Here is a 10,687-nt window from a genome sequence, read left to right on the forward strand (position 1 = left end):
AGTGTGCGCAGCTGAATCAGCTTGACGTTCCGCCCTGTACACGCACCTTTTTAACCATAAATGGTCAATGCAAATTACCTCATGAATTCGATCTGCATATAAAAAAGACTCAGATGCAAGTATTATGTCTTGTCGGAAACAATGGCAGAAGTACTGAGAAAAGCAAAAAAGCGAGTGGAGACACTTGTGGGTGAGATGGAGGCCCGAAAAAGGTAGTTTTGTTCGGCGGTCACGGGATTGGGATCGCCAACAACAAAAAGCAAGAGTGGCAACATGTTGCTGCAGCAGTGAACTCTGTCAGTAGCACGGTGCGCACAGTCCCAGAATTAAAAAAGAAGTGGTCTGACATAGAGTTACATATTTGTATGTAGCCTACCAATAAATTGTTATGATCCCTAAATACCCTCTCCCTCCGAATCCTGCATTTTCATTGTTCGCCAGAAGTGCCATATAGTGCAGCATTACCACGGCGCAGACCTCTGTATTTATAGGGTTAGGGTAATAAGACTGACCGAGAACACCTTGGATAATCAGTTTGTAATCACCCACTAAAAATTTCTTGAACATAACCCCTTTTTAATGCGTGATTTGTCATGAAAAGCATCAAGAGTAACGGACAACGTTTGTGATGAGGAGTGTGGCTTGGTTTTCCACACTTGGGATTTAATTGACATTTGATTATGTGTTTACAGTGTCCCATAAAAATATTATGTTATTGACACATGTTGGACAGATGCTTTATTCCATGCAGTCGCGCCGTCAGTGGACAGTAGGCTATGGAGTGACGGGATTAAATATATTTTATGTTTCTGGAGTAATAACTGAGAAATAACGCAGTTGACTTAAATTATTCTGATTAGGATTTAACGCATGATACGGGTTGAAATTAAATTTATGAAGGGCGATGATAAAACATAATCGTGCTTCTCACTCTACAATTCTTCGGTCTGACTTCAGTTCACCACCACACCATCAGTGTCTCCAATTCTCCTTTTCCTCCAAACCATGCGTACGCATGAGTCAGAGTTTGCTTTGGGCTGCGCACATTTTCCCGTCAAGTTGGTTTTTTATAGATCACAACCGTGGCGTGGAAAGTCACGTACGCCAATTTCAGCCCCTTTTTGTGCGTACGCAACGGTTATAAATGAGACGCCATTTGAATATTCCTATAGGTTATCATTATGAATAACTTAACTACACACACCTCACGCTATGCTTGATGTGTGAGTTACATTACTAAATTAAATAAAACATTGAACAATTTATATTTTTTATTCATTCCTTCATTGCTTCATGTTTTTACTTTGTCATACTCACTCTTGTTTCAGATATGTCACTTCCTGTCCTCTTTTCCAACCTGTCCACCCTTGCCCTGATTGGTTTCACCTGTCCCTCTTCATGATCCCCTTCCCAGTGTATTTCGTAGACATCCTCATAGACGGAGCATCGAACGCTACTGCCCACTGGCGCTGATGAGACGCGGGCCGCCATCTTGGATTTGTGGTCCGCTCCACTCAGTGTAATCCAATGAACTGTCAGTGCATTTAATTAATCATACCTCACTGAATACCACTGATTTTCACGCGTTTTTTTGTCATACGTGTAGCTATGATAAAGGACACATGGTTGGGCGTGTTTTATTATTCATAGTTGGCTTGACAGTAGGCCTAATAGAACATTATTATATGCTATAAGTGACCAGACGTCCGAGATCAAAACTGGGAACATAATCCCCGGGAAGAGGAAAAAAAACGGTCTGCTATTTTTAAATTGAAGATTCAATACATGATTAGGCTATATTGTGTATATATCTATACATATATATCCTACATAAACAATGTATGAATACATTAGATATCTATCTTACCTTATAGACTGTATCTCTGACAGTTGCTGCAGCAGCAGTTTATTCAGTCTTGACACTTTGTAGGTTGATATTTTGTTTTTACTTTTATTAACAACATTCTTTCCTTAAACAATTATGTTTACAGTGATTGTTTTATATGTATTTTTCATGTATGTCGCTTTGGAATAAAGCGTCTGCCAAATACTTAAACAATATTATATAAACACCTATACTTCCTTCGTCAGCTGAGGAAATTTGGGGTTAGTCAGGCAGGCATGACCCATTTTTATCGTGCAGCCATCGAAAGCGTGCTCACCTTCTCCATCCTGGTCTGGGTAGTGCCGCCAGGCAGGACGAACAACAGCTTGAGAGGGTAGTACGCAGGGCCTCTAAAATCATTGGCTGTAGTCTGCCTACCATAGACTCGCACTATGACACCAGAATTTCCAGGAAAGCTAGAAAGATCATCTCTGACCCCTCTCATCCAGCACACCACTTATTCACACTCTTACCATTAGGGAAGAGGTACAGAAGCATCACAAGTAAAACATCACGCTTTAGGGATAGTATCTATCTACAAGCTATACGCCACTTGAACATGCACTAAGCACTTTACGGTCTTTATGGTCCACCTCACTTTGCTCTTTTTTCACTACTGTACTGTACTTTATTGCTGCAATTCTTTGCGAACCATGCATTGTGTGTTTTTTATGTGTGTTAAATGTTCTACTCCTTGTTATTTATGCACCGTTTTTGGCTTTTTGTCTTGTTATGTTGTGTTGTTATTGTTGCTGTGTGATACATGTGACCATACCAAAAGACATTCCTATCAACTGTATTTTCTATATTGTTGAAATGGCTATAATAAACTTGATACCTGAAAGTTTTTATATCAGCTAAAACCATCAATCTGTTTCACTGGATTCAGAATAAAACGAAATTCTGTCCTACCGAACAATGTTAGTATTTGAATATTGTTACTGGAATGACTCCATTTATATCATGGTTACAATTATACTGTTAAGAAAGTATTGTCTTATACTTTGCCTAAAATAGAAGGCGTCATGATACAAATCTGCTGATGGAATGTTTATTTGTGGATGGATGGATAGAATGGACTGGGGTTTGCAGGTGGGAATTGATACAGGAAAATGATCAGACCAGTACGAGTGAAATTCAAAATACAATAAAAAGCAGCCAGGGTAAATGCAGACTGACCCTTTGCAGTGTTTCAAAAATAAGAGAATAAAATACAAAATAATTACCATGGAAAATAAATCTATCGCATTAGGCCTGATTATCGTGAATTAGGAGTGAAATTCAATGTGAATGTAAAAAATATCAATATCTGTGAGGGATTAAAACCCTGAAAGAGGACTGTTTTGCATAGCTTACTTTTCGTGCTTCCTTCCTGAAGTTCAAATGAAGCGAGTTCTGCAATGTGGTGCAGCCTTATCTTATGAAACACAGACACAACCAATGATAACAAGTCCGAATGGTGGTTGTCGATGCCAAACTGTGTTGTTCCAATCTCCCCTCTGACTTCATGCTGCTCCCTGCCTCCCCATCCACACTTCAAGATGGCGGCCGCATTCCTCACGTCTCAGCAGCCAATGCTGCGATGTATAGGATGTCTATGGGCTAGTCAGCCTCTGGTTGGCTTTCAATCAGCTCTGCTTATTGAGACGGTTGAGTTCAGGATTCAGGATTCTTCAGAACGGAACCATTTTAATCAAGGACGAGTCATCAACAGAGGGCATTGCACAATGCACACCAAAAGTAAACGGCATAAGCGCACTTTATTTATTTTCCCCCATCCTCACTTTCCAAGCTGTAGAATATATTTTGGTTACAGTTGGGAACCAACTTCTGGCTCCGAACCAAACATTTGATTGAAACGCACCGTGCCGTTCAAAATAAGGCGAGCAAACTGGGGAGAAACCAGTTACGTTTTGGTGGACGAGGGCTATGAGCACAATCTTCCCTGTATAACATTTGGCTGGACATTTGTGTAAGGTTTAAGCAACAAAACAAATCAATCCACACAACAAAATACATTAAGCTACACTTTGTAGCTTTCTGGAGCCGTACATCTCATTAAAACATATCTGAACCAGCAAGTTTCTCTCAAGGATGTGTGGTCGATGGCCAGTCCAATCAGCCAGGTGAGGCTGATGAGCCGTCAATCAAACACACCTGCCCAATAATGAGGCAATCTATCCCAGGAAGGCTTCCCTATGAATTATTTTATTCATCTCCGCTTTAGAGATTCTCTGAGGACCGGGAGGGCCGGGGTTTCACCATGGGGTCCAAAAGGGTCTTCTTCCATGCAATCAGAACTGATGATAGGCTGAGGGAGGGGGAAAGATTAAGAAAAAAGCAAAGATGATGAAAAAAGATGAAGGAATAATTCAAAAAGCTTTTTGTACGAGAGCACACAGTTCTATATGCAACCTTGTGTTACTAGGATTTAAAAGCATTGGCCGGCTTCTTCTGCCTTCTCTGGTTGTCCTTGTAATCATGTCCTACACACACACACACACACACACACACACACACACACACACACACACACACACACACACACACACACACGCACACACACACACACACACACACACACACACACACACACACACACACACACACACACACTCTGTGTCTCTCTCTGTCGGGCGGTCTCGCCCACTCCTGCTGTGCGTGTTTGTATGTGTTTGTGTGTGTGTCTCTCTCTCTTTCACATGTCTCTTTCTCTCGTTCTACCTTTATCTTGTCACTCAAAGGTACTTAGCACTTCTCTCTCTTCTCCATTCAATTCAAAGCTCTTCATGTGTATTTACAATGCCAAAGCACTTTCCCTCTGACACTCCTACACACACAGGTTCAATTTGTATGTTTTTAAAAAAACAAATCATACGCAGAACAGCTGGTTCAGGGATGATCAGTGAGCTATGTTTGTAGTCCATAGGATATAGGATATATGTTTTCTTTGTTCTCATTCAAATTAAAATCATGTAGGCCTTGTCCTCATGAACACTGTTGTGTGTTCATGGAGAAATAAATCGTCACTGTAGTGCATGATAGGATGTCGGCAGTGCCCAACAGCCCCTGATTGACAGGCCAAATGCAGCGCGAGAATTGATAAAATACCCGAAAATTGACAATAGTCTTGTTAGCACCCTTGGTGTCAGAACCACATAGAGCTGATGCAACTCTGAATAAGCTTCTCCGCAGCTCTTCCAAATGAATCCTTATTCTTCTTCTGAAAGCTTACTGCTTACTGCTTACTTACTGCTGCGAAGGGCTGCTGATAAAGTGAACTTTGCAGCAGGCAGTAACAAAGAGTGTGAGAGGGATTTGAGATTGTGAAATAAGATCCTGTTATTGGCTCACTCAGAGGAAGTTGACAGTGTGCAAGGTGGGAGAATTGGGGGTCCTCTGAACAGCAACCCTGAGAACAGGCATGGGAATGCAATCCGAAAAACTATTCATGCACAGTTGCTGGAGAGAAACATAAGAAGAAAGCAAAAGAACCAGCATCATTTGGTGCATTGGTTCAAGAGACCTTCATATAATCGAGGATAGGGTGTGTCCCCCAGCCTAAAGGTTCTTGGTTCAATACCTGACAAAAAGGTGCAACCCACTTACCGCCCCGCCCTCTCATTGGTTGAACATCAACTGGTACCTGGGTGAGAAAGGCACTCAGACCTGTCCATCTGAGGTGTGTCTATCGTTTATCTGGAAGAAAGGCCACGTTGCCAACCCCTAAATTGCTTCCAGAGATGACTGTGTGTGTCCAGTTGATTCCTAGAGCTACTGTGTGTGTGTGTGTGTGTGTGTGTGTGTGTGTGTGTGTGTGTGTGTTCCCTTAAGTGTTCAGAATAACTTTTCTGCTGTTTAATTCACAACACACAACACACACACAAACTACTGACACACGCACGCACGCACGCACGCACGCACGCACGCACGCACGCACGCACGCACGCACGCACGCACGCACGCACGCACGCACGCACGCACGCACGCACGCACGCACGCACGCACGCACGCACGCACACAAACAATCCTCTATTATGCGCTTCCCTTTACCTCTCCTCATTTATCAGCTGAGTTGTTCAGCCAAGCTTCCGCATAACAATGTGTCCACCCCACCTGGGTTCAAAGAGGCTACCTTCAGGTTGTGCTGAAGGCCACACATGGACAATATGGCCACCGGGCCTTTGAGGGAGGAGGAAGTCTGCATTCAGACTGATAAGGTCATGACCGTGTTTGCCATTGATGGTTCAGAACGCCTCACTGGTTGTCGTCTTGTGTCGTTCTCTTTAAACATTGTGGCAGACGCCAGGGAGGAGTGAGGGGAGTGGTAGGTCTGGCAACCTGCTGGCTCCACCCCCAAGCCATATATGGGCTTCCTCCCTCTGACGAGGCAAGCCTGGGGCTCGTTAGGCAGGGGCAGAGTGGTAGATATGGCGACACTTCCATTGAACTCCGTTGTAGCGCCTACTTCCGGGGTATGGAGCCTCGAATAGTTCCAAACAACCATTTTACGGCGTAGGAGATCATCCATTTCCATTGCTGGCCGTCGAGTAACTTCTGAGGTAAATTGATTAAATAGCTTCCTCTTTTGAATTGTCAACTGTCTATATTGTATCAGAGGCCCTTTATGATGCATATACTGACATTTATTTGTATATGCACAGGGTAATTATATATATTTTTATCTTGGTAGACGACCGATTGCCTGCTGGTTTGTGAGCTCGACTTCGCCATGTGAAGGTATCTACCCCAACAATTACGAAGTTCAGTAGTGAATCTAACTTTTATTTACTTAGTTATGTTGGATTACTAGGATCATTTAGGTTGATTTAAGGACGGGTTTTATGATGCGTTAGCTAGTAGAAATAAGTGTTTGTTTAATTATATCCTGGAAAGGGTGATGTTCAGCACATGAAGCCCTAGATGCCGCCGCTTCAACAATGCTGATTAGGATGGGCGGTGAATTTAACCTGTATGGCTTTTTCGTTTTAACTTCTTGTTGACTGAATTGTTTCTCTTTCTTGGTGCCAAATTTATTCTTTTTTGTTTTACAAGAGCCCTCTCTGCTCTCCTTCTCATTAATTTTTCCTTTTCTAGTTGCCTTATTAGGTCCTCCACAGTCGCCCCATCGGTCCCTGGCAGTCTGGTTCCTGGAGCAGCTGGCCCTGGATCACCTGCCCCTGAATCACCTGCCCCTGGCAAAGTGGCCTCTTGATTGCTCTGTGTCTCCTGTCATGCCCTTTTCATCGCTCTTGAAGTCCACCTCAATTTCTCCCTCAATCTCTGTAATAATTACAAGGTAATGTTGCTGTTATATGTATTTTGCCTTTGCATTTGCAACTACTGTCATCTCCAATGTCAGAAAATTAATTAAAGCGAATCATTTCTGTAATGTGAATTAAATCATCTGCCACAATCAGAAACCAATAAAATGGAGCTACCGGCAATTGTTAATTGGGTAACAATGTGTCGATTATCTACATTGTGTGCAAATCCTCAGAGAATCCCTGACCTCTGGTTGTTTTTTAAACTGAATGTACAAATATGAATTATGTAATCTCATTAGGAGTGTAGTCTATCCTTGAATAACATGAAATGGGGAATATTGTTGGCTGCATGGATCATGCCGAAGTTTAATTTGGTGAAATATGTGTGGTCCGTTGCACTTGGTTCTGGAGGCACCCTCACAGAAGGGGGTTTCCTCCTCTTCGGCTTAGGGCGATGAATGAAAACTGTTGGGACTGCATCGGGCCTCAGCTTCAACATCCCTTCTCTATTTGTAGCAGTGAATTGGTCATCTTCAAAGTGTATCTTATAGGTAGGCTTGTAAGATCAGTTTCCATTGCACTTCAAATAACATTAAAGTCATAATTCTCAACATTATTATGCCCTATGAAATGCTATCAAGTGATGTGAACATTACTTACATTACATAGTTTTTGACGGTTGCTGACCCCTGTCACATACACGTTGACGGCTGACCACTGCCATCCATTTCTTCCTGCGCTCTTGGTCCTTGGGGAAGCCATACATGTGGTAACCCTTCTCGGACCGATTGGAGCATCCAAACGCTGCACAGCCAACCATGGTATGACCATTGATCTAAACCAATTTTGAATTTGCTCAGGGCTATTATAAGTATTGTAATGGCATAAAGTATAGTATAATTGCAACGTTATGTTAATGGTTTGCCCCAAGTATATTATATAGTGTTCCCTGCTGTGTCCATTGTTGAATCTGTTCACACAATCACACTCACTTGTTCTTGTAACACTAATTGTTTAATAAAAAAAACTATTTCATTCATCCAAGCGTAATGAGTTATTCTTTAATATATTTGATACTTTGTGTGGCTCATATCTTAAAATGATCATGGTTAAACATCTTGATTACTTTGATTTCAATACAGATGTAGGGTAAAAGTTAAGGTTAAGCCAGTATGCTAACACGAACGTGAAGCTTTCCCTCAAACTTAAAAACGTATCTAAGTAATACTCAAGAGATAGCTTTCAGTTGTCCCCCAACCACTGAATGTAAAACTGACATTTACAAATATGCAATAATGCCATAACAGTCAGACAAATACTTGTATGTTTTTTTCATTCATATTTACCATTCAATATTGAAATCTCTGCTGTCGTCCCATAGAATAACATTGACTGCGTGGCGTGTTTGGAACTATTGAGGCTTACATGAACCACGTGACAACCACGTGACCACCCTGTCGGCGAGATCATAGCGTGTCGCAACTCTCTCTCTATAGCTCTGGGCAGGGGTGCTTGGGCTTAAGAGGGCGAGCAAACGGTCGTGAAAGAAAAGGAAGTCAAGGGGAGCAGGCTACCACAAGCCTGAGTTACGCCCCGTGCCCGCTACATGCGTCCGTCGACTGATCCCCATTGACTTTCAATGGGGACGGACGCGCAATGCATTGTGGATCCGTCCGTTCCGTTGGAGCCGTCGGCTCAGTCATGGCTCAGTCAAAAAGTTGAAAAATGTTCAACTTTTTCGGCAGCGACGGATCCGTCATCCAATCAGATCGCGTCTGCAAATTTAAGCACTGTGACGCGACTCGGGCTCTGACGATACTGGAAAGCGGGAAAGCGGGTCATCTTGCATCGCAACAAGCAGGAAGTAGCGGGAAGAACCCGGCGAAGCGATTAGATTGGCTGACGGATGCCTCTGCAAAGACTACTCCGCCATCAGTCAGCCACGTCTTCCCACATCAGTCAACGGACGCATGTAGTGGGCACGGGGCGTAACCCTACATGCCCACTACCTCCGTCAGTCAACGGACGCGGGAAGGCGTGGCTGACTGATGGGGGAGTAGTCTTTGCAGAGGCATCCGTCAGCCAATCAAATCGCTTCGCCGGGTTCTTCCCGCTTCTTCCTGCTTGTTGCGAGGCAAGATTACCCGATTTCCTGCTTTCCAGTATCGTCAGAGCCCGAGTCGCAGTGCTTAAATTTGCATACGTGATCTGATTGGATGACGGATCCGTTGCTGCCGAAAAAGTTGAACATTTTTCAACTTCTTGACGTAGCCGAAGGCTCCAACGGACGGACGGATCCACAATGCATTGCGCGTCCGTCCCCATTCAAAGTCAATGGGGATCAGTCAACGGACGGAGATAGTGGGCCCGGGGCGTAAGAGTGGAACTTAGGCGATTGCTTGTGTACCGACCGGTTTGTATGAGGACCCTCCCGGCGAGTACTTTGGATTACCCTTTGTTTCACTCTGGTGATAATTAGTTTCCCTGTAAATAAACCCTCCATTTGAACTGTGGGGTGTTCCACAAAGCCGGTTTTATCACATAACCGGGTAAGTTAACCCAGGGTTTGCTGTAACCCTAGGTTTTCCGTTCCAAAAGGATCACGGTATGTTAGTTGCTATAGCAACATATGCTCTGAATCAAACCTGGTCGGACCAGGTTTTGCGCAGGTTAAGTTTGAAACATAACCCGGTTTTGGGTATTTCAACCGGCGTTCACCGCAGATTTCATGTGTTCACAATGGCATGCCCTTTTGATGAGAGAACTGCTGATATCAGAGCGCAAATTATACGTGCAATCCACCGGGAGCGATTGATAAGACCACGGCTCGACATCTTGGCATATTGGATGACTTTTTGCTGGAGTGGAGAGATATAGATTCTCGCGCAAATCTTTAATATATTTAAATAGCCTTACATAGCCAACACTACCAATCGAGGACCTGGCCTCAGTTCACTCCAGACTATTTGCGTAGCCCTCCGTTTTTTTCAAATGGTAGTTTTATCTAGGCTATAATGCTGGAGATGCTGAGCACATCACAGTCGTTTCAGATGACCCATCCAAGATTTGTATCGGCCTCCTATCATACTAAGAGCAATATTGTCTGAGTACTATGCCGAGAGGCATTTACAACATAAAGTATAAAATAGTCCTAACGGACTTGCATCCACTGGAGAATGTTCGATCGTAGCCGGCGGCTTCATTACAAGCACTGATCCATCTTGATCTGTGAAGTTGATGAATTGTCACTTTTAGGTTTTCTACCCAGTTACCAAAAAAGAAACATTTGGAATAGTATGCGCTGTGGCAAGCACACGGTTTGCATGTGTTACTTCGAAGGCAAAAAAAATCTAAAATACAAGAAAACACAAAAACCTACATTCAACTAGTTTGGGGTATGGCCCATGACTCTCTGAGGTGGTAGGTACCTCCAGGTACCCCCTCCATGCCAGGGCGCCCTGAATTTATGTTTATTAACAGCTCCTCCACCGGGGTCAAGACAATTTGAGGGCCAGATCCAGTCTGCCGACTGTCG

At 43.4% G+C, this 10,687-nt stretch overlaps 1 long non-coding RNA gene across 1 annotated transcript; it reads left to right on the forward strand.

Moving 5' to 3' along the window:
• The first annotated feature begins 6,352 nt into the window (after positions 1-6,352).
• On the forward strand, positions 6,353-7,337 carry LOC130373865 (uncharacterized). Its single transcript, XR_008893549.1, has 3 exons — positions 6,353-6,447; positions 6,579-6,625; positions 6,983-7,337. It is a non-coding gene; the product is annotated as an uncharacterized LOC130373865 (long non-coding RNA).
• The last annotated feature ends 3,350 nt before the right edge of the window (positions 7,338-10,687 follow it).

The sequence above is a fragment of the Gadus chalcogrammus genome, chromosome 20 (assembly GCF_026213295.1).
Source record: "Gadus chalcogrammus isolate NIFS_2021 chromosome 20, NIFS_Gcha_1.0, whole genome shotgun sequence".
Classification (NCBI taxonomy): Eukaryota; Metazoa; Chordata; class Actinopteri; order Gadiformes; family Gadidae; genus Gadus; species Gadus chalcogrammus.